The sequence below is a fragment of the Macaca nemestrina genome, chromosome 1 (assembly GCF_043159975.1).
Source record: "Macaca nemestrina isolate mMacNem1 chromosome 1, mMacNem.hap1, whole genome shotgun sequence".
Classification (NCBI taxonomy): Eukaryota; Metazoa; Chordata; class Mammalia; order Primates; family Cercopithecidae; genus Macaca; species Macaca nemestrina.
This window is the reverse complement of record NC_092125.1, coordinates 81,227,400-81,254,008: the sequence shown is the minus strand read 5'-3', so window position 1 is coordinate 81,254,008 and position 26,609 is coordinate 81,227,400. Positions and strand designations below refer to the sequence as shown.

The window sequence follows — 26,609 nt, the reverse complement described above, 5'->3', positions numbered from 1 at the left end:
TATTTTATGATTCAACTTCTTTTGCAAATAAACTCTAACTTGGAAGTTCATATTCTAGATCATTTAACAGTAATATCTCTATATTGATACGTGCAAGTTAGCATTTTGATATATAAAAGTGAATGGTTTTATCTATAAAAATAAAACCTAATTTATTTGCTTAATTTGTTAATATTCTATAAAATAATTTGGTCTTAATATTATATTTCACTTCTAACTATTGTATAGGTACATCTTTAAAGAGAATACAAGCAACTACCAAGTACCAAGAAGGTGGGGTACTGGCCATACTTCTCACATCAAAACAAACCTTTCTAATTTACTAAGTTCCAGTCACTATTTTTTTTACTATATTCCAAAACTTTAAAGTCTAATTAGAAGTTTTTTCCAGTACAAATTTCTTGTTTTTGTTTTCATTTTAGCATTCCTGCTGTAAATATCTAGTCATGCAGGTTGAGAGTGCAAATTGTCTCATATTCCAAGATCATATCACTGCATATGGCAACTATGCTTCATTCTTGTTCCCACTACATCACAGGTCAATATTCAGACATGAAAGCACACCCCTATCACTCTGTCATTTTTCTAGCTCACATTCTTTAGTGAAACCTCAAATAACCAAATAAGTTCAACAAAAATTTACTCAAACTTAAGAATATACTATGACTGGCTTTATTCTTCTGCTGGCTAATAAGGCCTGACAATAAACTAAAGTTAAAAAGAAACACTTAGATTAATCCATGAGTCAAGCCACGATAATTAACCTTTAAGAAACCCCTTTAAGAAAAAGATTTCAACAAATGAGGAAACCAAGGCAAACAGAAATAGAGGAGGAGAGAATGAAGAAAGGAAGTAACAGAAGGCAGACTGTAAAGCAAATGTGGGAAAAGGAAAACAGCCATAAGTAGTATCAAGGTGATAAATGTATGACATACACTTCAAATAGTGGGAAGAACATAAGCAAAGCAGAAGCTAAGGCAATCTGAGGGAAAAGGAGGAAACTGAGGGGAGAGGACAAAATACAACACTGGAAACAGGGAAGTCAGAAGAAAAAGTAGGTGCTTTATGCTGCAAAGTAATCTGGCTTCTAAAACAATTTATTGAGAGAAAAATACATAAATGGTGCAAATTGCTACTCTATGCAAACCTACAGATGACTTGCAGAGATATGAAGATATGATTAAGCCCTCTTGCAAACATTATTCTTCAAGTTCCAACTTATTTTTTTTCTTTTTACCTCAAAAGATTCATTACAATTCTGGACACATAGCAACTTGGTTAAAGCACATTAGTAAGAGCTTATGAAAAATAAGATACTTCTGGGAATTCCAGAGACAAGAGTCAGTTTCATCCAGCCCATGGTCAAAGATCACATGAGTGCTGGCTGCTGCAACCACCTATTTAATTCCTTGCTATTCTTTAAGTTGGCACCCACCATCTCACTCCTTCATTAAAATAATCTCTTCCTAGTCCACTCGTAGTTCATAAGCAAGATGATTTGGTTTTCATGCTGGTGTGTGAGATGTGCCTCCCTCAAACCTTGTTACTATGTTGGCACAATACCAGTCTGATATGAAAACAAATGGGCCAGGGACAGTGGCTCATGCCAATAATTCTAGTGCTCTGGGAGGCTGAGGCGGGAGGATCACTTGGGGCCACGTGTTGGAAATCAGCCTTGGCAACATAGCAAGACCCTGTCTCTACAAAAAAGTACACATACAAACAAAAAATTACCTGGATGTAGTGGCATGCACTTGTAGGCTCAGCTATTTGGGAGGCTGAGGCAGGAGGATTGTTTGAGCAATCCCAGGAAATTCCTGAGAGTTTGAGGCTGCAATGAGCTATGACTGCACCACTGCAATCCAGCCTGGACAAAAGAGCAAAAAAACCCTCTGATTCAAAAAGAAAAAAAAAGTTTAAAAAAAAATCTCTTCCATCTGTAAAAGAGGGAAAAGAAGGGTACTAGAAGGCACCCTCCTTTAAGAGTTCCTTAACCCTTGCTCTACAGTTTTATACTTGAAGCAAGGTAAATCCCAACTTCTCCCAGTCTCTTTGGTGCAAAGATACCCTTTGTTCTCTAGACAATACAAATTGGAAGCAGCAACAGGCTCTGGTTCACAGAAGATTCTCTCTGATGCTATGATATCACTTACTTTATATCTAATTGGCCTTCATTCAGTCTAAGGATTAACCAAGGAACAAAGCGAAAAGCAGCTTTTAACCAAAGCTGATATAACACAAAGAGGTAGAGCCTTTCAAATTATCTAAGCTAATCATCAGGAAAAAAAAAAAAAAAAGAAAACACAACTTGAGAATATGGCATTTTACCAAAAAAAGAAAGCCCTGAAGACAATTACTATGAATTTCCTAAAGATACATATGTTGCTCATTTAGAGAAGACAAATTACTAGGGCTTGCCTAGGAAAAAAAGTCAGCTAAAAAGGATACCATCTCATTGATCTCAATACAGATACCCCAGTGCCTCTCCAAAAGGTTCAAAATAACCTCCCCAATCACTCTCTTCCATAAACCCTGGCCAAACTACCCTCAAAATGAGTCATAAACATCACTACCTAAATGCGATTTGGTCACATTGCTCCTATTCACTGCACAGTCTCCAATGAGATTGACAAAGGTAAATCCTACATATTTCTTCAAGGTATACCTAAATTTCCTTTTCTCTGTTTAGACTGCTTTGACTCAGAAGTCATTCTCTCTTTTGCTTACCTAACAACAAGGTCCTATTGGACATATTAGACATTTGCATTATCTTAAGAGCTTATTTTTTGTAGTTTAATTAATGCTATAATTGAACAAATCGTGTTCACACATTTTCAAATACAAGAAATGACTACTTACACTTCTAACATCTCAATCAATTTCACTATTATTTTCTAAGCTCACCACACCTTCCCTCTGGGACATTTTTTCCTACCGAATACACCATTTAGTATTTCTTTTAGAAAGGTTATGTAAATGGTAAATACTCTTATACTCTTATGCTACATATTTTTAAATGTCTTAATTTTGTCCTCATCCCTTTTTGTTTGTTTTTTGGAAACAGGGTCTTACTCTGACCCCCAGGCTGGAGTGCCATAGTGCGATCATGGCTCACTGTAGCCTCGACTTCTCCAGCTCAGGTGATTCTTCCACCTCAGCCTCCTGAGTAGCTGGGACTACAGGTACATACCACCATATCTGCTAATTTTTGTATTTTTTTATAGAGACGGGGTTTTGTCATGTTGCTCAGGCTGGTCTTGAACTCCTGAGCTCAAGCAATCCTCCCACCTTGGTCTCCCAATATGTTGGTATTACAGGCGTGAGCCACTGCGCCCAGCCTCATCCTTGAATAATAGTTTAGAAGGATGGCCTTAGGGACATTACAGAATCAGCAGACCACTTTTTCAGTTTCTGGTCACTAAACTGTGTTTTTATCCTACTTTTGCCTCTTAGTTCACAGCTTACAGTAAGACCACAGCCCCAGGCAGAGCTGGCAGCTAACATTTTAGTGTCAATGATGGAAAACAGGCAGGGGGAAGGATTCTCCTGGCTTCCATCCCTTCCTTCAGGCAAGAGCTCCCCCATCTCCTGAGAAGCGGCTGAGGGGTAGTTAAGCAACTTTCTGCTTCTGGCCAGGAGCTTGGCAGTCTCAGAGTTCCAGGGCTACTTATCACTTTCTATTTCTGACCTCCTGGTCCTTAGAGATGTTTGTCTTGATTTTGAGACTAGGTATGTCGTTTTAGTTTTATCTTGTATATCCTTTTGTTGCCATGTGGGATATGGTGCTGAAACAAGACCTTCATGGAGCCACCTGACTGGAACTCTCCTGTGTTCCTCCTTGACACTGGGGTGCTCAGCATGGTGCTGACTATAGAAGAGTTGATAAATGCTGATAATTTTTACATAAGTTCAAGTAAATGTGCATATATGCAAACAAGTCAATGGGATCCTGAATAACAAGAGAAATAACACATTCATAAACAATCCTAGTGGCATATAGGTTTTACTTGCTTTGATTTATAACAACCATACTGTCCATCTTATCCAAATGAATGTAATAATCCTGGGTTATTCATAATGAGCTTCAGTTACAATTTTAAGAAAACCAGGGAGCTGATAGGTATAAATCATACACAGTGTTGACACATCTCTTTCTGACTTCCTCTGTCCTCTACATACATTATTGAATTATAGAATTCAATATATTTATAGATATAAATGTGTATCTATATATACAATATAATTTAATATGATTCAGGATATAATTCAATACAATTATAGAATTCTAAAAGATGTTTATCTTGAATCAAAAACTGAAATGAACATGAATCAACTTGAATGGTTTTGACCCATGCAGCCCACATCATCCTCAGAAGTAACCCATCCCAAGTCTTTTGTGCGTATTCTAAGGAAGAATGAGGCGTATCCCAAACAGCACCACGATACAATAAATTTACAAAGTGTAGTATATCAACATCACAAAGAGAAAAATAATAATCTCCATGAATTCTTGGTTTTTTTTAAAGCAAAGAGTCAAAAACTAAAAATTAATCAGGGTATCTTCTGTAGTGATTAGAAAAATATTGTCTTTGCATCTGGAAAAGGCTTCTACTTATTTTACACTGACATATTTATGCTATGAAGAAAATAAATTCACTAGGTTATTGATTTCAATTAAAATATTGTTTAAGAACATCCAGGCCAAGCACAGTGGCTCACGCCTGTAATCCCAGCACTTTGGGAGGCCAAGGTGGGCAGATCAAGAGGTCAGGAATTCAAGACCAGCCTGGCCAACATGGTGAAATCCCATCTCTACTAAAAATACAAAAATTAGCTGGGCATGGTGGCAGGCATCTGTAATCCCAGATACTCGGGAGGCTGAGGCAGGAGAATTTGGGAGGCAGAGGTTGCAGTGAGCCGAGATCGCGCCACTGCACTCCAGCTTGGGCGACAGGGCAAGACTGCATCTCAAAAAAAAAAGATCCAACTGCCTCTGATTTAATTATCTGTTCCTCACACAACCTTTTTTTAAAAATTTTTTTACAGACAGGGTCTCATTCTGTCACCCAGGCTAGAGTGCAGTGGCGTGATCATAGCTCATTGTAACTTCAAACTCTTGTGTTCAAGTGATCCTTCGGCACACAACCTCTTTGATTGATAACTTTATCTTCTAAGATAATCAACATACCAAATGAAAGTGTACTGTTCTGATTTGAGCCAGTTTTTTTTTATCTACTATACACAATAAATTGACATTGTACTTTCCAGTTACTTTTGGGTAACTGGTAAAAATGAGTTCTTCCACCTATGAAGCTGAAAGCCTAATGGTTCTCCACCAAAGTGCAAACATCTCTATTTTTTTTAAAAAAAACTCTGTACATCCAATGATTAATCATCCCTGCACAGCCACACTAAATAATCAAATCTTTATTTTATTCTATGTATTTCTTTATTTATTTTGAGACGGAATCTTGCTCTGTTGCCCAGACTGGAGTGCAATGGCACAATTTCAGCTCACTGCAACCTCCGCCTCCAGGGTTCAAGCAATTCTCCTGCCTCAGCCTCCTGGGTAGCTGGGATTATAGGCTTGTGCCACCACACCTGGCTGATTTTTGTATATTTAGTAGAGACGGGGTTTCACCATGTTGGTCAGGCTGGTCTCAAACTCCTGACCTCGTGATCCACCCACCTCGGCCTCCCAAAGTGCTGGGATTACAGGCACGAGCCACTGCACCCAGCCATAATCAACTCTTTAAATCATTCAATTTACAGTTGGAAATAATCTTAGTAATGATCTCTTCTATAATCTCTAATCTCACTGCTTTTACCTGGTACCTGATTTTCCTCCTCCAGCCCAGTGGTTCTCAAATGTTAGCCTAAGGATATCAGAATCCCTTGAAGGGCCCACTAAAACACAGGTTGCTGAGTCTCCCTCCTCCTCGCTCCTCACCGGGAAATTCCCATTTAGTAGTTCTGGGTTGGCCCTAGAATTTGCATTTCTAACAAGCTCCCAGATAATGCTAAAGCTGCTGGGTGTGGGACCACACTTGGAGAATCTCTGCTCTAGTTTCTTCCCCGTTTTACTCCTGTAGAGTTAATAAAACTAATTTTACTTGACTAGACATTCATGACCCAGGGCTCTCATACTAAAGTGAATTGAGTTTAACATGGAAGTCCTTCTGATTATTAGAATCCTCATTTATCCTGAGCTCATCTCTTGACCAACATAGCAAACCGGTTCACAATTCTTGCCTCCACAACAATCCTGCCTCAGTTCTCCCTCTGCTAGAAGGCTCTCCTTTTCTGCAAATCAATGGCCACTATTTTATCAATCCTTATTTATTTACTCATTCATTCATTCAATAAATATTTATGAAGTACTTGCTATGTGTTAGTCACCATGCTAAGTGGTGTGAAAAAAGACCAAGGTCAAAATCTTCCATGACTAACCTTAAATCAACTCCAAACACCTCATGACTTTGTTACTCAACGGGGTACTGATCCAGACCCTAAGGGAGGGTTCTTGGGTCTGAGCAAGAATTAAGAGGCAAATCCACAAAGCAAAGTGAAATCAAGTTTATCAAGAAACCAAGTTTATTAAGGAACAAAAGAATGGCTTCTCTCATAGGCAGAGGAGCCCAGAGGGCTACTGGTTGCTCATTTTTATGGTTATTTCTTGATTATATGAGAAACAAGGGGTGGATTATTCATGCATCCCCTTTTTAGACCATATAGGGTAACTTCCTGATGTTGCCATGGCATTTGTAAACTGTCATGGCGCTGGTGGGAGTGTACAGTGAGGACGACCAGAGGTCACTCTCATCACCGTCTTGGTTTTGGCAGGTTTTGGCCGGCTTCTTTATTGCAACTGTTTTATCAGCAAGGTCTTTATGACCAGTATCTTGTGCTGACCTCCTGTCTTATCCTGTGACCAAGAATGCCTCAACCTCCTGGGAATGCAGCCCAGCAGATCCCAGCCTTATTTTACCCAGTCCCTATTTAAGATGGAGTTGCTCTGGTTCAAACGGATGGAGTTGCTCTGGTTCAAACGCCTCTGACAACTTTGTATCCACCTTAGAAGTTAAATTGTTCAAAAAGGCCGGGCGCGGTGGCTCAAGCCTGTAATCCCAGCACTTTGGGAGGTCGAGACGGGCGGATCATGAGGTCAGGAGATCGAGACCATCCTGGCTAATACGGTGAAACCCCGTCTCTACTAAAAAATACAAAAAACTAGCCGGGCGAAGTGGCGGGTGCCTGTAGTCCCAGCTACTCGGGAGGCTGAGGCAGGAGAATGGCGTGAACCCGGGAGGAGGAGCTTGCAGTGAGCTGAGATCCGGCCACTGCACTCCAGCCTGGGTGACAGAGCAAGACTCCGTCTCAAAAAAAAAAAAAAAAAAAAAAAGTTAAATTGTTCAAACAAGAAAAAAGTACCCCCAAAGCACATCAAACTGTTTTTTCCAGGAGTGGAAATAAATATGCCACGAATCTGTTATATTTTCTTTCCTGGTCTTCTTATAACTTAATATCCATTTTAGAGAGCTCTAAAAAGAGCTACGGGTCTAATAAAGATGCCACTATTTATATGTTGAATACACTTGCAGGATCTTCCTCTCAAGCGGTAGGTTTTAAAAAAAAGTAACTGCTGGTAGTAAACGTTGACGCTCGGTAGAAGGAAACTAAAATGCTTGAGGGCAGGAAACAAGCCTTCCTTCTTGATGTTTCTGGAGTTTACCTAGCAGGTGCTCCAAAGTGAGACGAATGGATGAAACCACCCACTGCTTGTTAAACTTTTTAGACAGCATATTTTTACAGATAGCACTACAGCAATACATAGTTCACGGTAACATTTTATGCACTCTCGAGTAAATCCTCAAAGTCCTATGACAATATTTTAAAATTTGCTTTTACTCATGCTTAATTTTTAAATAATATTTATTCATATTCTAGAACAAGTTTGAATGAAGTCATACAAGTTGTCCAAGACTAATAACCCCATGGAATAAATAAAGTTTATTAATGATAAAGGAAGCTTTCAGATAGACCCAATTAAGTCAATCTTATAATTTTATTGAAGCTTGACAGAAGAGTCCATGTAAGTGCAATAAAGTTTAATGGAAACTCAGTCTGGTACTAAAAGAGTAGGCATTATATGCAATGAAAGTATAAATTATAAATAAGAAATAGTCTTATAAGAAGTTTGAATTTCCTCGAAATTAGCCAACATATACTTACAATCAAATTTATATGTTCAGTTAAGAAGACAGCTACAGTGATGCTATATATTGTTTGTACAGTCTGCATTTGAAAAATGAAGTTATTCTTTAATTAGCCATTTCTAAGCCAAAGTTAATGGTTGTTTGAAAATGAGGCTCATTACATGATTCTGCAAATGTACTCTGTAATAACTAACATTACCACACAGCTGTGTAAACATATTTACCATGACATATTCTTTTACCACAGGTGTATGTTTTCCATTCTGAGCATTATTAATATGCATCTGAGACTAGTCTGATGTAGAACTAACATTTAAGGGAAGAAATATTTCTTAAATTATTTAACTGTTTATAAAATAATATTTTAACTGGAGAACACTTAATACATCATAATCCATGTTATTTTTAGTGTTTTTATGCTCCAACTTGTTCTTAAATCGGTTTATGATAGTTACTTCTTTCTTATTTAAGATCTATTAATAATAGAATCCTCACCTAAAAAGTCAATAAAATCAGTCCCGAAATAAATGATCTGATTTGTATTTACCAGCATGCATATTTGCAGCATGAGTAGTTTTTATGTCTTTCTGGTAACAAATACAGTTTTTGAAAGTAAAAATATTCCAAAAATATAATCAAATGACTAGAAATTATTAGTTAAAATATGAGGCCGGGGCAGTGGCTCACGCCTATAATCCCAGCACTTTGGGAGACCGAGGCGGGCAGATCATGAGGTCAGGAGTTCAAGACCAGCCTGGCCAATATGGTGAAACCCTGTCTCTACTAAAAATACAAAAATTAGCCAGGCATGGTGGTGTGTGCCTGTAGTCCCAGTTACTCAGGAGAATGACATAGAAGAATTGCTTGAATCTGCCAGGCAGAGGTTGCAGTGAGCTAAGATTGCGCTACTATGTTCCAGCCTGGGAGAAAGAGCAAGACTTCATCTCAAGACAAACAAACAAATAAAAGAGTCTCTGAATAAACTAAAGATAAATTACCGTTTCTAAATTTATATAACATATCATATTAAGAGAGAAGCTATCAGAAATAAACTTTAGTCTCTTTTTAACATCATGAATACTAATTAATGTACTAAATGATACTGAAAACATCTGTAAGTATGTTTCTATATAAATAACATCTTCAGTATAGCTCAGAACAAAAGGCTTAGTAATGACTTACGATGTAATAGTGAAGACTGAATGACTACTTAAGCGCAGAGGCTTCAGAAGCTCACACAAATATATTTTCTATCTAACAAGTAGTTCAGACAATCTTGGAGATTACTTTTTAATTTTGGAAATGTAAAATACATTAAAAACCTCACATTGGCAGGTACTGGTTTTAAAAGATGTCTAAACCTTTACATGGACATGAGAATATTTTTTCAGCTTTTGTCCAATAACTATTAGCTTCATCCTTCCCGATTAGGGAAATGAATAAGAAGACTATTTTTCTTTTCCATAAAAGGAATTTGAATGGCAGGAGTACACAGCTCATATGCTAGGTTTTATGTGATCTAAGTAAGGCTGCCACACAAACACTGAAGCAGATTAAAATAAAAATAAAATGTATTTAAGCACAAATTTGATGTTTATGCACTCTACTGCCTCCTTCTGAGGAAAGACCCAAACATAAGTCTTCTAATGCACAGAAGTAGTTCTCTTCCCTAACCTCTGAGTAGACACCTCAGAACCTAGGAATGGCTTAGGTATCTGATTCATAAAGAATTTAGACTAGTAATCTTTAGTGTACTTGGAAGGCAATGTCAAATATCTATGATACCATCTAATTTTACATAGTGTAGATTAAGGTCACACTACATCTAAAGTTCTTAAACAGTGATCACAAAGCCAGCTTAAAAAATCTGAGCTCTTTAAAAACAGTCAGCAGAACTTTGTTTTCCCTCTCATCACAAAGGGAAAGAAAAAATAAGCAATTGGTTATATTAAAACAGATATCCCAAGTTATCCAATATCCTAGTAAATATATTTACATATATAAATTTACATATATAAATTTATAATATGTATTTAGACATACCAAAATACCCATTTATTTGCTCATTTTGATTCTTATATCTCACACTTTCCATCTGGGTTCAATTTCCTTTTAGTGAAGTATATGCTTCTGTAGCATTTCCGACAAAAATCTATGAGTATTGGCCAGTGGCTCACACCCATAATCCCAGCACTTTGGGAGGCCAAGGCAGGTGGATCACTGGAGGTCAGGAGTTCCAGACCAGCCTGGCCAATATGGTGAAACTCCGTCTCTACTGAAAATACAAAAATTAGCCAGGTGTGGTGGTGATGCCTGTAATCCCAGCTACTCAGGAGGCTGAGGCAAGAGAACCACTTGAACCTGGGAGGTAGAGGTTGCACTGAGCAGAGATTGTGCCACTGCACTCCAGTCCAGGTGACAGAGTGAGTGAGATTCCATCTCAAAAACAAAAACAAACGAACAAAAATCTATAAGTATTACATCCTCAGCCTCTGCAGGTCCCCAAATATCTTTGTTTTTCACTCTTACCCTTAAATTATTTCCCTTAGTACTTTAAAGGTATTATTCCATTGCCTTTGTCATCTATTAGAAGTTAATTTTCAATCTTCATTTTCATTCTTGGTAGAAAACCTATTTTTTGTCTCTAGTCACTGTTAATACTTTCTCCTTTTCTTTCAGATATCTATTTCATATGCTTTCCTGGCTCCTCAAATCTCTCACGAATCCTTCATCCTCAAGCTTGGCTCATGACCTACTTCACTAAGAATACAGTAAGAATATACAAGCAATCAGAAGAGAACTTCCACAATTTATCACCACCAGAGCGATTCACCCACCAGTATCTGTTTGTGGGTTAGTTTTCTGCAATCCTGCATGTTTCTAGAGATAATCTGTCCTCACTTCTAAAAATAATCTATTTGTGTACTATATTCCAATTCCTCTCATCTACTCAACAAGACCATCAAATACTTCTCATCTTTCTCATTTTCCCTCTCTGTTGGATCATTCCCAACAGCATACAAATATGCTTTTTTCTCATTTTAAAAACAACACAAAACAAGTAAAATACCTTTCTCAGTCCTACAGCTCCTTAGAAATAGTGCATAGATTTCCCCACAAAGTACCTAACTTTAGCTCCCACTCATCACTCTGTTCATATATTAGTAAAAATAATAGTTAACTTGATGGAGATCATACTGCAATCAACTAAAAACATCATTGACTTCACCACCTTCATCTTGATCTCCTATCTCTAATTTGTCAGATGAGTTATTATCCTGCCTTAAAAGTATGTTCTGGGTATTTTGGTTGTTGCTATTTTAATTTAAAGCATAAGTACAGTTAAGTTTCAGTTTTTCCGATTATCCAAGTATATAGTTTACAAATGTGTTGAGGATCATTACTTTTCCATATCATAATTAATTCATTACTCAGTAGGATCTCCAATAGAAAAAAGAAAACAGAAGCACTGAAAATCCACAAATTAAGTATGCAATAATGTCAAAACTACTCATCAACTGGATTTTCTTTTTTATGTATCTCATCTACTGACATAGACAATCCAAATTAACTGTATCATGTGAATGGGTATGTATGACATAAATGGTTTCACATATATCATTTTAATCCTCATTCTTAGCAAAAGAGGCAAACACTAAGATTATCCTCATTTTATCAATCAGAAAACTAAGGCTTAAAAATGTTGTCCCTAGTTATACAATGAGAAAGTGATAGAATTTACATTCAAACCTAGACAGTCTGAATCTAGAGCCTAAATTCATAACTGCTGTACTATATCCAATCTCAATTCTACTGATTAATGTTAATAAGAAAATGTATATGATGATTTTAAGAACTAAACTACGTTTATTTTACTTGTTTTAATCTTACCAGTTTACATAATTACACAGCATATCTTATGCCTTTTATTAAACTTTACAGTAAAATTATTTGAACTCTTGAAGTCAGAAGCATTTTGGGGTTGCTAAAAACAAAATCATGATTTTTTAGAAATTTTTCATTAAGGGAACAATCAGCTCTACATAGTACTTAACATTAAACTTCCTCTTGCTGGCCAGGCATGGTGGCTTATACCTGTAATCCCAACACTCTGGGAGGTCAAGGCAGATAGATGGCTTGAGCCCAGGAGTTCAAGGCCAGCCTGGGCAAGAGTGAGACCCTGTCAAACAAAAAAAAAAAAAGAAAAATTTGCTCTTGCTGAGGTAGGTGTGGTAGCTCACGCCTGTAATCCCAAGTATTCAGGGGACTGAGGCAGGAGGATCCCTTGAGTCCAGGAATTTGAGGCTGCAGTGAACTATAATCATGCCACTGCACTACAGTCTAGACAACAGCACAAGATCTCATCTCTTAAAAAAAAAAAATTTCCTCTTGCTCTAGGTTAAACAATCTCAATCCTGTAAGCCAGACAATATCAAACAAGACCCTCACCCTTTGCAGTGAGGACATAATTAAGACGGAGATTTTATTTTGACTACCTGATGCACATAAAAGTTAGCATTTAATGCCCAAAATACTCTCAACCATTTATTTAATTACTCTTAACCATTTCACCAACTTGAAAATCACCCATGATAATTCATCAACTAAGAAGACATGTTCTGATTATTTCTCTGGCAGATACTGAAAACAAGCAACTTTTAAAAATGTTTTAAATATCCTGTGTTAGAACCTGAGACTATTTTCTTGCTCCCCTCACAACCCCTCCCCCAAATTCAAACAGGCTGAAATTTGGGGGAGGCAGCACAATGACATGGAAAGACTGTATTAAACATAATTTCTGTGAGCCTTGGTTTTCTCATGGCCTTGCTGTAGGAATCAAAAAGATAAAGGACTATATCCATACAAAGTATTCTTACATAAGAATGTTATATATTCCTATATTTATATAAAGTGTTATTTCAAATAGAAGCTGCTTAAAAGGTATTCATAATTTATTTTGTAAAAAGGTATTTAATTATTTTCTCCAGAAACATTAAAGATTAAATGTCACAAGGTTAAAATAACTTCATGTTAGGTGTGTGCACAAGTAAAGCAGATCAGGGCCCAAGTATATCAACTAGAGAGATAATTTAAACTAGTCATGAAGTTTAGCTGAGATATACAGTAGACATAAGGCAATGAAAATAAGTAATATAACCAAACCGTGAAAGCAGCCTCATACTTTATCTATTAAACACTGAAAACAGTATCTTCCTGCCAAGTGCAGTAAACTGTCGTGTGGGTCATGTGAGTGACACATTTGAAAATGTTTTAAACCATTAGGCATCTTTTAATTCAAAAAAATTCTGTTATTATTAAATTCCCCAAGCCTCAGTTTACCCAAGTAACAAACCCGAATGTGTACACTTTAATCTATAATAAAAGTTGAAATTCAAAAAAAAAAAACCAATGGTACATGGCACATAGGTACTCAATATGTAAAATGGTTTAAGGGATAAGTGTATTAATATATTCCTGAATGTGAACAAATGAAGGAACACTTCAAAAAATTTTTGGCAGGAAGTTTCAAGAGTTACAAATTAAGAATTTTCCATTTGTTTTTCAACAAAATCACTTTTACTCTTTAAGAACACTCTATGCGCCGGGCGCGGTGGCTCAAGCCTGTAATCCCAGCACTTTGGGAGGCCGAGACGGGCGGATCACGAGGTCAGGAGATCGAGACCATCCTGGCTAATATGGTGAAACCCCGTCTCTACTAAAAATACAAAAAACTAGCCGGGCGAGGTGGTGGGCGCCTGTAGTCCCAGCTACTCGGGAGGCTGAGGCAGGAGAATGGCGTAAACCCGGGAGGCGGAGCTTGCAGTGAGCTGAGATCCCGCCACTGCACTCCAGCCTGGGCGACAAAGCGAGACTCCGTCTCAAAAAAAAAAAAAAAAAAAAAAAGAACACTCTATGCCACACAAAAACAAAGTTGATACTTCAGTCACTGTGTTCCCTCCCCAACAATTGGCTCTATGATCTCAGTGTTTAAAAAAAATATATATTTACCACTTCTGAAAAAGACATTTTGATACTGGCTTCAACTTTTATACTACATCTGCTAGTGCAGGCTTTTTCCACCCAAAACAATGTTTATATCCCTGCAGTTAAATTTCTTCCACATACTGTAAGACAGAATTCACATACTAAAAGCTAAAATCCCTGACCAAAACTTTACAGATAAGTAGATTTAATAAGAAAGTGTATGTTTTTCCTCAACGAACATTTTTCCTCAACGAACATGACTAGTGAATATCAGATGTCACCAGTTCATCGGGAGGATATCAAGATACAAAGCAGGGGAAAAAATTACAGTAAAAATGTACTACTTACTGGGAAGATTTAAGACTTAAATATTCCTATGATTCAGATTCGATGGGGAATATCTTTTTGAAAATAAATCTGAAATGGACATGTACATGTTTTTACATTACAGGTATGTTTAAAACACCAAGTACTTTAGCCTCTGTACATACAGAAAAGTAAATATAATAAAACTGGTATGTATTTTTAAAATAAAAACATTCAAGTGAAAGTGAAAGTGATAGATGTTAAGAAGTGTTTCCCTGAGGGAATAAGGCTTAGCTCATTATTTCTAGATTTAACCACAACCATTAGGTGCAAAATGAAATTATTAATGACAGGTTCATTGAATTGCCACCTAGAAAGCTTAATAAAGTATCCTAGAAATATGGTACAAATCCCCATAAATTTAGCTGACAAAGGCTTTTAAAGAGGATACAAAACTCTATGCTAACAATATTTTTCATTATTTTTTAAAGTTTCATGTTTTTATTTCTAAACAACTTTGAGGTATAATTTATATACAATAAAATGTACAAATTTTAAATATATAGTGCAATGAGTTTTGACAATGAATAGATGCATCCATGAAACCACAACCTCAATGAAGTTATAAAATATTTCCATCACCACCAAAAGTTCTCTTGTACCCCTTTGTAGTAATCTCCCCACTATATCCCATCCCAGACAACCTCTGATCTAATTTCTATCATCATAGTTTTGCCTGCTCTAGAACTTCCTAAATGGAACTACATAATACATATAATATATACTCTTTTGTGCCTAGTCTTTTATTCAACAGATATCTATAAGATTCATCCACACTGTCTTTTCATTGCTGAGGAGTATGCCACTGAATGATTATATCAAATTTTGTTTGTCCACTTCCCTATTCATGGATACTTAGATTGTTTTCAGTTTGGGGCTATTACAAATAAGATTGACATGGACACTCATAAGTAAGTCTTTTTGTGGGCACATGTTTTCATGTATGTAGGGAATTACTGGGTCATAAGGTACATGCACGCTGACTAAGAAACTCCAAAACTTTCCAAGTGGTTATGCCATTTTACATTTGTTCTTCATTCTCTCTGATACTTGAAATCTTTGGTCTTTTTCATTTTAGTCATTCTGGCAGTTATAAATGGTATCTCATTGTGGGTTTTAAATAATTTCCCTGATGACTAATGATGATGCTCATCTTTTCATGTGCTTATTGGCCATCTGTACATCTTCTTTGTGTGTCTTTTCAAGTCTTTGCTCACCTTTTAAAAGTTGTTTGTCATGTAAGAGTTCTTTCAACATCCTAGATACAAGCCCTTTGTCACATATTGTATTACAAATATTTTCTCCTACTTTGTACCTTGCTTTTCCCTTTTATTTTCTTTCCTTTTTTTTGAGACAGAGTCTCACTCTGTCACCCAGGCTGAAGTGCAATGGCGCTGTCTCAGCTCGCAACCTCCACCTCCTAGGTTCAAGCAATTCTCCTGCCTCAGCCTCTGGAGTAGCTGGGATTACAGGCGCCCGCCACCACACCTAGCTAATTTTTGTATTTTTAGTGGAGACGGGGCTTCAACATCTTGGTCGTTCTGGTCTCAAACTCCTGACCTCAGGTGATCTACCCGCCTTGGACTCCCAAAGTGCTGGGATTACAGGCATGAGCCACCGCGCCCGGCCTCTTTTTTTTTTTTTGAGACAGGAGTGTGCTCTGTCGCCCAGGCTGGAGTGCAGTGACAGCATCATGGCTCACTGCAGCCTTGACTTCCCAGGCTCAAGAAATCCCCCCACTTCGGCCTACCAATAGCTGGAACCACAGGCATGCACCACCATGCTCAGCTAATTTTTTTCATTTGTAGAGACAGAGTCTCCTCTCCCTATGTTGCCCAGGCTGGTCTCAAATTCCTGGAGGTAAAGCTATCCTCCCACCTCGACCTCCCAAACTGCTGGGATTACAGGCATGAGCCACTGCACCTGGTCGCCTCGCTTTTTCATTTTTTAAATGGTATATTTTGAAAAGCAGAAATTTGTAATTATGATAAAGTCCAATTTATCAAAACTTTAAAAAATCTTATGAATAGGTTTTTTAAAAAAAATCTTGAGAAATCTTTGCCTTTCCTAAGGTCACAAAGATTCCCTATGTTTTCTTCTAAAAGTTTCATAGCCTTAGGTTTATAGCATTTAGGCCTATAATCTACTTTTAGAAAATTTGCTGTGGGATACAGATCAAGTTTTCCTTCTCCATCTGCAAGAGATGCAGTTAACCCATCATATGTGGAAAAGACTGATCCTTCTTCATTGAATTACCTTGGCACCTTTGCTGAAAAATGAATTGGCCATATATGTGTGGGTCTTTCAGGACTCTATTCTGTTCCATTGATCTGTTTATCAATCATGTTCTTTTAAAGAGATAAAATGTACATTAATTCTTGTGTTTGTTATAAAGAGTCAGAACTGGGCAACTACTGATGTATTCCCAGCATTCTCTCACAAAGAAAAAGAAAATCACAGATTGCAAAAAATGATGAGATAAATGGCAGAAATTTGTATTTCATTATTTTTTAAAAATCAGTTATTCTTAATACATAAACCAAATTAACAGTAAAATGTGTTGAATTTATTTTCTAAGTTGACTGGTATTCGATTAACTACTTGGAAGGAGTACAGTGGCAAAAAAGCACCAAGGTCTATAAAAGGTTCCTAATGAGCCTTTCAGAATTTCCCTGATACACTTCAGCTGAGCCTTCAACTGGACAGTATCTCCTTAGGTTCATCCCTGGTCAGCTGTTCCAAACCCTAACAACCTACCTCTGGTATCCCAGCCCCGCCCTTTGTCCATCACAATTAAGGAGTGTGAGTGTACTCCTTCTTTGGAAAGAAAACTGAAACTATTCTCTAGATTTTCAAATTCATCTGTATTTCTACCTATCCTGAAATCCTTCCCTCAGAAAAAGGAAAAAAGAAAGGGTGTCCCTACTCAGATGCTTATTTCTCTACCTGTGTCCCTACTCAGATGCTTATTTTTCTACCTGTGGGTCTTTAATCCCAGCCTTTGGGTCAAATCAGTCTCAAAGGTGGTGTTTCTAAATCTTTAGGAAATAAATTGGAATCTACAAGAATTCTCAACCTCGTAACTTATTCTGTATTTTTCAAAGATTTATTTATGTGTTCTTAAATAATAATGATGGCAGCTGCAGCCCGTCTGGGGCAGCCGCTGCAGTGTCGCCAGCTGTAGCAGGGGAGGCACAGCCGGGCTCGGGGTGCCTGTTCCAGGGAGCCAGCAGGAGCCGGGAACAGGTGGGAGCCCCACCCATTTCCGAATTGCAAGGCAGGAGCCCCATGCTCCCAGGCGCAGCGACAGCTACCCAGCCATGGCTGCAGACCCAGGCATCTCTGCACTAATGGGAGCCCGGGAAGCCCCCTGTGGCCCCACCGGCCTGGAAGAGGCCGCTCCTGCTGCCTGGCCTCTCCCTGCTCCCAGCACCCGCTCTGATTTCGGAGCAAAGTTGAAGCCAAGTCCAGGCGCTGTCGCAACCTGGCCGGGTTTGCGCATACTTGAGGCAGTGCTGACACTCCAGCCCCCTGCTGTCTCAGTCCCCTCTGGACTTTGGGTGCCTACGGGGATAGGAGGGAGCCCGAGGGGGCACTGACGGTGGCTCAGCCATTGGCCTACAGGTGCCCCTCTGCAGGAACAGCCTGGGCATGATAGACTGAAGTGACTTATGGTGTCAGGAGGCAGACTGGCTCCTAGGTGGAAAGGGATAGGTCCGTGGTGAAGCCCCACCTTCAAGCCAGGGACGGCCTGAAGCCTGGGGGCCGGGCTGTCAGTTCTAGGTGAAGTCTGCACTGGGAGTGAGAACTTAGGGAGCTTTTTCTGGGCCCACCCATGGGTCAACCAGCACACACTTCCTGCCTTATGAGACCCATAACCACCCACCCAGTGTGTCAGACTCACACAGACATGAGGACTACCAGCTGGGAGAAGGAACTACTCACTTCACCTCCCGCAGGATGACCTGCCTGCGGGAGGGCGCTACCCACTTCGGGTCTCCTGAGAACTGTTCTGCCACTCAATGAAGCTCCTCTCCACCTTGCTCACCTTCCAGTTGTCCATGTACCTCATTATTCCTGGATACCAGACAAGAACTCAGGACCCGCCGAATGGCAGGACTGAAAGAGCTGTAACACAAACAGGGCTGAAACATGCCCCCCCTCCATTAGCCACATTGTGGGCCACAAGGAGAGAAGGGAGCCCACACCTAGGGGCTCCCGGAGCCAAGGTTGTGACACTCTCTTTCGGGCTCTGCAGTTCCTGGCGTCTCCAAGCTTCCAGACATGAATGCCTGCAGTGGAAGCTGGATGCAGTACATCTGGTCCAGCCGCAGCCTTCCATGGAGTCAGTGCTGGCGCCTGGAGCTGCCCGCCCTGCCATAGCAGCTGATGTGCCTAGCTGTGCACAGTGGCCAGACCTCACGCTCACTCGCCCACACAGCCCTCACCGCTCCGGCCTGGCTTGCCTTTGGCAGGTGTGGGATCCGGGCCGGTAGCATGAGCCAAGCACAGCCTGCCAGGTCGAGTGGGCGGAATGAGGCCAGCAGGCACAAGCAATGCTCAGGAAGAAGGCTCCGCCAGCTACAGAGGTTTCCAGCTGGCAAGTAACACCCCAAGGATCCTGTGACAATAATGAGTGACAGTAATTATTCTATACAGTGAATAATTTTTCCGTGATAGGGTTATTATCCATTTAGTAGAAAACCACTAAAGTTTTAGTAGTTTTCTGTAACACAAAAGATTTAATAATAAAGGCATGGTTTATAATTATCAACCAATATATTGTGGTATTGTGATAAGATCGATATTTTCATAACATAAAAATGATCTCTACCTGATATAGACATCTCATAACAGAAAACATCAAGTAAAGTAAACATTAACACATGTCAAATAGAAATTATTTAAAAATTTACAGATGATATCACAAATATTTGATATTTAAAAGCCACCAATTTTTAATAAAAATTAAAAACACATAAAACATTAATTGCCTTATTTGAGACTTGACTTTGGTTTCATGACAAACATTCCAGATATAGAAAACTTTCTTTCATGTTGCATAGATGTTGGTGTGATCACCAAGCTGGACATTCAAACCCATTTTGCTTCATTTAAGCTCATTTTCTTTTTTAACAATGAAAATATTTTGTATGCTTGCCCTGATTTTGGTTTTGTCATGAAAATGAATACTGCTTTGCTAATCCAGATTACAGATGTTCTGATTTCACATCAGAGTGTTCCACAGCCACACTGTGATCATCTCTTGCATTTATTCTGTCAAAAGTATTTACAAATAATTGTAGCCTGTAGCAGATACCAAACACTGGGAGCCCTCAGCAAACATTTTTAGGTATAGTATTCAAGTAATGTAACATTCAGATCTCCTAGCAATGTTAATAGCACTACAAAAAATCACATGTCCAAATGACCAATTTAAGATTTTGCTGTCAAAACTTATTATTTCTTGGGATACAACTCACTGGAATCATATACAAAATATACTATGTGAATAAGCTTATTAATACTTGTTATTTGCAAGAATGATTCACCATTAGCAGTAGTCAGGGTGAGGAATACACACTAGTACATGGCAAAGCCACAATAAGATGTAAAGCTTTCCATCCTGTGTTCCTCTCCAGCTTCCCAGAAATAGCCATCTTAACCTTTGACTCTCTGTGTCATGTTTCCTGCTGTTGCTGCAGACTTGGTGTCAATGAATTTAATCAGTAACCTCTGCCTTGACTGCTAAACTTGAAGGAAAATTATAATACCCTGCCTGTTTTCCTGCTTTTCCCACCAAATTTCTCAGCATTTGGGAATCTAGAAAAACATAAAATTCCTGAGAAATGCCAGGAAGCAAATCTTGAATGGGAACACTTCTCTTGGGTATCTTTACCTAAGGTATCATTCCCTCCTCTCCTCTCCCCACCCCCATTAATTTTCTTGCTCTTGGCTTTCAGTCATACATGTTTTTCCTAAACTCTGTGCCATCTTCTAAAATTTGTATGTGCTTCCCTGTATCACCTTCCCTTCATTGCCAGTTCTTAAGATAGTCGTTCATATTTACTCTTTCTGCTTCCTCATTGGCCTTTTACTCCTCAATACACACACACACACACACACACACACACACACACACACAAATCCTGGCTTCCACTTTCACCATTCTATAACCTGTTGTACTCACTAAGGACCTCAAACTGGCAAATGAAATCAGATCTCTCTCCAGGTCTTATCCTACTTTACCTTCATGTAGCATTTGATGCCATCTACCAGTCCCTCCTTCTCAAAACTCTCTTCTAGCTTGGTTTCCCAAGCAGTAATCCATCTAGTTTTTCTTACTGCATATTGCTTTTCCTGCTTTTTTGATTTTTTTTTTGTTGGCTTTTTGTTCTGGTCCCCTCTTTAAATATGGATGTTTTATAAGGTTCTAGGTCCCAGCCCTCATCTAAAGGCATTCTTCCTGAATAATTTTAGCTAACTTTTGACCAATAACATAGTTTACTTCCAAATCCTTATTTCCAGCTTCAACCTTTCCCTTGATTTCAGGCAGAAATTTGTCTTTCTACCCGAAAATGGTGAAAATACTTTCATCACAGCTATAGGTAGGAAATTATCTTTGATTATTCTTTCCTTCACACCATGTTCAGCTGGTCATTAGGCCCCATCTATCTATTCTACCTTTAAAATGTCTCTGGAATTGTGTCACTTCACTCTTCCTCTCAGTTTCTATGCTTCAGCTACACTTCGTTTCTTAAATGAGCCATGCTTTTCCAACACAATACCTTCACACACGCTGTTCTCTCTTCCGGAAGTCATCCCCCTCTTCTCTTCACCTAGCTAACTCCTGGTATTATGGGTTGGATTACGTCCACCTCAAATTCATATATTGAACTTTTAACCCTCAGTACCTCAGAACGTGACCTTATTTGGAAATAAAAGCTGTTGTAGAGATAATTTGTTAAAATGAGTTCATACTGGAGTAGGGCGGGTCCCTACTGCAGTATGACTGATGTCCTCATAAAAAGAGGAAATCTGGACACAGACAAGCACAAGGGGGGAACACAATGTGAATGTGAAGGCAGAGATCAGGCTAATGTGTCTACAAACCAAGTAACACCAAAGATGTCCAACAAATCACCACAAAATAAGAGAGAGGCATGGAACAGATTCTCCCTCATAGCCCTCAGAAGGAACCAGCAACCCCGCCTACACATTGATCTTGGACTTCTAGCCTCCAGAACTGAGAGACAATAAATTGCTGTTGTTTAAACCACCCAGTTTGTCATACTTGTTATGGCAGCCCTAGAAAACTAACACCTAGTTGTAGCTCAGATTTAAACTCAAAAGTTACTTCCTCCAGGAAGTCTTCCCTGATTCCCCCAAAAGGAACTATTCCTCATCTCCCTTATTTATCAGCTCTCATAAACACTCATTGCTTTTCCTTTACAGCATTTATCATATTTATCTATATGATTAATTATACTAAAATTATCTCCTCTACTAGTCTGTAAAGTAGATCAGCTCAAGTACTTCATTAGTTCTCCCTGTATTACTGCCTTTGAAGTACTGATCCCTATCTGAAATGATCTTAATCATTTACCTAAGTACTTACTGTATTTATTACTTATTTCTCCCTCCACAAAGCATAACCCTAAATTATACAACAGTGTCTGGCACATAGTTGGTGTTCAACAATTATCTACCAAATGAACTAATGCATAAACTCCAATAGAAGAACCTATCAATGTTTTGCTCACTAATGATTATATATCCAGTTCTTAACATATGGAAAGCTGGTCATATAGAAAGCAATTATACATGTTGAATAAATGAGCCTACTTAATAATGACAAGTATTTCATTATAAGGAAGCTTATCACTTTAAAAAATCACTTGTAAATATTAACAGTTTAGAGATGATAACCTTCCATATGCTAAAGTAATCTTTTATTTTTTTTTTTTTGAGAGGAGTCTCGCTCTGTTGCCCTGGCTGGGGTGCAGTGGCGTGATCTCGGCTCACTGCAAGCTCCGCCTCCCGGGATCATGCCATTCTCCTGCCTCAGCCTCCCGAGTAGCTGGGACTACAGGTGCCCGCCACCACGCCTGGCTAATTTTTTGTATTTTTAGTAGAGACGGGGTTTCACCATGGTCTCGATCTCCTGACCCTGTGATCTGCCTGCCTTGGCCTCCCAAAGTGCTGGGATTACAGGCGTGAGCCACCGCGCCCGGCCAGTAAATCTTTTTTAGTTACATCAATTTACTTCTACTTTCCAGTTGGTATTTAATATTTAGAAACATGTGCCAACAATACAGCTTGAAAGGCACAGCTCTAAGCTATGACTGATTTCAAAATCATTTAAATTCATAGAATAAAAATACGAAACTTCACTACTTCCTTAAGGTTTCTGCTCTGAAACAACAAAATGGAAAATACAAGTTTAAAAGAAGTTTTCAAGATAATGAAATCAGAAATTGTCTTCATTTTATGTTATATATTACTACAATAATGCTGACAACATTAAGTAATTTTTAGAAGATATTTTTGCCCATTATCTCATGTCTCTTAACCTAACAGGCATTTCCTGTTTCTACGTTTTGTGTAGTCTTTGCCCAAGGCATATATAGTTCATGTAGTTATAATAAAACGTGGCTCTGTGAAAAAAAAAATAGTTGCATGGGGAAAATGATAAACCAAACCAATGAAAAATTTACATTTGGAAGAAAAACTGTATCACAGAAGCCAAAAGATATTATCCCAAGTGCTACTGTTTGCATTCTCTCACCTTTAATCAGAAAATCTCTTGAAAGAGTTCCCTTTAAATAGGAGTCTTAAGGAATTGAGGAAAAGCACTTACTGGAGGAAAACAGAATCACCTATCATCAATCAGTTCAGCAGACAAGGTACACAAGGTAACTAGATACCAAACAAAACCCTGGCTTTCAAAGGATTAAACATCAATTTATTTAATGCTAGCCTGCTTAGATTTTGAGGGGTTTTTCTTCTGTTCTTAACATAAAACTTCTTGACCTCAAAAGAATCCCAATACCTTTTCCGAAAATATGCCATATATTGTAATAAAAAATATAAAATATACTCCACCCAAATTATAAAGTATATTTTTAAAGAGTTGGAATCTTAAGGGAAAAAAACATTTATCTTAAATGTTTCAAAGTAACATTCCCAACACAAAAAAAATGATAAATGTTTGAGGTGATGGATATTCCAAGTACTCGGATTGATCACTGTACACCAGATGTATAGAAACATCACTATGTATTGTACATATCCATGGATATGTACAATTATTATTTGTCCATTTAAAAAAGTTTTTGAAGGGAGAGAAAAAAGTAAGCAACTAACTAAACTAAGAAATCTCTTTGGAGACATTCAAATACACACACACACACACACACGCACGCACACACAGACACACAAATAACATAACCAGTCACTCAAGATAAAGTTGTCACTAAAATAACAAAAAGAAATCTTGCATTTTAATTTTTCTATAAAAGGTAATATTGTTGATATTTAAGAAGATGTAGTTACTCTCTCAGTATGTGGGAGAAAATACGAATTTTCTAAATACTTTCTGGTTTGCCTTTTATCTTCAATGTGCAACAGAATACATTCTGATAAACACACTACATAACTCAAAATTTAATACAGCCTCTCCCATTACTTTGGGCATTCTAATTTCACAATTTTTATACTACCCCACCCTCAGCATTCCCTTGCTCCAGAAAAAAAATTTACTTAAAGTAAAACTTTTTACCCTTTTCACCCAATAAAAATACCAAAGAAAATTTTACTTAAAAAAAAATATTTTCCTTAAGATTAGTTTCTTCAATTTATGTAATAGCTTTAAATTTTTAACTTTTTAAAAGATGGTTTGTTCAATATAATAATGTATGTAGAGATTTGCTCTGTCTCATTCACATGCATGCAGTAAGTAGCCAGCCTATATTTCATATGTGATACTCATTATGATTGGCTGGTACATCTAAATTTAAAAATTACTAGTGAGTCTTTCTTTCCATTACACACTGATCACTTACCAGTGAACCCACGAAACTCAAGTAGGACTGTATTGTGATATTTCAGGTAATTTTATAAAGCTAAACCATCTCCTAGAAATGTTCTTAAATGAAACAACTAGTATGAAATGCAACCTGCTCCTAAACAGTCAGGCAGATCAATTTTTAAAATCCACCCAAAATTGTGAACTGAAACTTCTACAGTCAACATTTCAGGGACTTGAAGCCAAGAACCCAAAGGGTCCCAACCTGAACCCAGATTTAATATCAGTGACTGAAATAATGGAATTATAATGGTTCAGCAGTGCCACTTCTCTGCTACTGTGACCTCTACACCCTGTTCCAATTGGTCAAATTAGGACAAAAGATCTATTTCCATTCTCAAAGACATCAACATTTTGAACATAAAAATATTAAAAACAAAAACAATGTGACATTTATAAATTACCTAATTCAGGAAACTATTATGCTTAAAACTAACAAATATTTTGAACTATGAATTTAAGAGTAATGAAGAAGAAAATACTGACAAGTTTCTTTAATCTCAACTGCCTGAAAAATGCCCAGATATTCCGGCTACAATCAGAACAGCCAATCAGAAGGATGACAAACAGGCAGGAAAATAAGGGCTTGTACTTCAGGTATTCAAACAAGTATTTTAAAAATGTGCCTGCCTTAACAAGCAACATTTTAAAGTGTAAGAGGGTAACATACGCCAGCTTGCAGTTTCCAATTTCCCATTAATCTGACATTGAGAAAGAAACCTGATAACTTGGTATCTCTGAAACTGAACCTTCAGCTTCTGTGATTATTTTTCTCCCACTCAAAATCTTTTTTAGCTGGTTAAAAAAAATGTCTCAATCACATACTCTGTGTTTATGTAAAGTTGTGCATTTATCTATAAACAAACCCAGAAATGACTGCAGTTAAACATGCCAGTGCCCAAAAAATTCTGAGAGATGCAATACATCAAACTAGAAATTCCTATAAGGAATCATTTTGAGCAACTAATTCTCTGCCTCTAGGTAAACCAGATTAATTCCAAATGATCTCTCAAAACTCTTAAGTAAATATGATGTTTCAGATCACTTATAGCTACTTTCAACTCTTTTCTGGCAAAGGATTTTTGTGTCTAGGCTTTCTAGGTCAAATCATTGGCCCTATGTAAGCAAAGATTGCCTTGAATCACTCTTCTTCAAAGGAAATACAACATAAATGGTCTCTCAAAACAGTTCTGACATCAAAGTACAATCTGGCTTCCTATACCTTCAGAATTGACAGGGTTAGTCTATGCAAGTTAAGGAATTTCAAAGAGCTGGCACCTAGCCAGCTACATTTGTGCTCAGTTGTCTTCTTCTATACCAAGTTAATCTTCCTTAAGGAAGAAATGTAGGTATTATTACCAGGGAGATCTAAACTTTATCTTCACAGAGTCAGTGGAGCTTTATCTGAAAATAAGTTTGGCTGGCTTTTGCAGTGTGATTTTTAAGCACATAATAGATGCTCAATAAACATTTCATAACTACATGAATGTCTGAACCTGACAGCATATGAAACAAGTGCAAACTAACAGGTGTGGTAGCTACCCCTATCATTGGTATTATTGCCTAATAAACCTCCAAGCGTTGCTTCTCTTGCTGTCTCTACCATTCTCTCAACACTCACTGTTCAGATTTTCTATAGCCTACCTCTCTTTGCCATCAGCATCAGAAAAATGTAGAAGTATAAAAGGAATTTGTGTATGAGCTCCATTATCTGACTTGGAAAGGTGTCGCTGAAAGGTCTTTTCCGTCATCCCCTTGTCTCCCCATGATTGACATGGAGGAACTCTGAATGCTATATTATATACATCACTTTAAGCCTATATATCTCCTTCCAAGTTGCCCTATGAAGTAGTTTTCAAACTTATTCACACCGCAAAGCACCAAAAAATCATGACGCTTTTATATTTAATTCTGTCATACAAATTAGGAATAATCTCAGTAGGAGAAAACACTAC

The 26,609-nt window shown here is 38.0% G+C and overlaps 1 protein-coding gene and 1 non-coding gene across 13 annotated transcripts in view; one reads left to right on the top strand and one right to left on the bottom strand.

The window, feature by feature from the left end:
* The window catches only part of LOC105478099 (dispatched RND transporter family member 1), a 212,086-nt gene that overhangs the window by 94,402 nt on the left and 91,075 nt on the right, over positions 1–26,609 (bottom strand). Inside the window, exon 1 of one of the 12 annotated variants that reach the window (XM_071081061.1) lies at positions 12,312–13,802. The exons of the other annotated variants lie outside the window; for them this stretch is intronic. The gene's annotated coding sequence lies outside the window, so the exon portion shown is untranslated. Of the gene's footprint in view, positions 1–12,311; positions 13,803–26,609 lie in introns of those variants that run through there. 12 annotated transcript variants of the gene reach the window in all.
* On the top strand, positions 1,470–1,573 carry LOC112426180 (small nucleolar RNA U13). The gene has a single exon (XR_003017469.1). It is a non-coding gene; the product is annotated as a small nucleolar RNA U13 (small nucleolar RNA).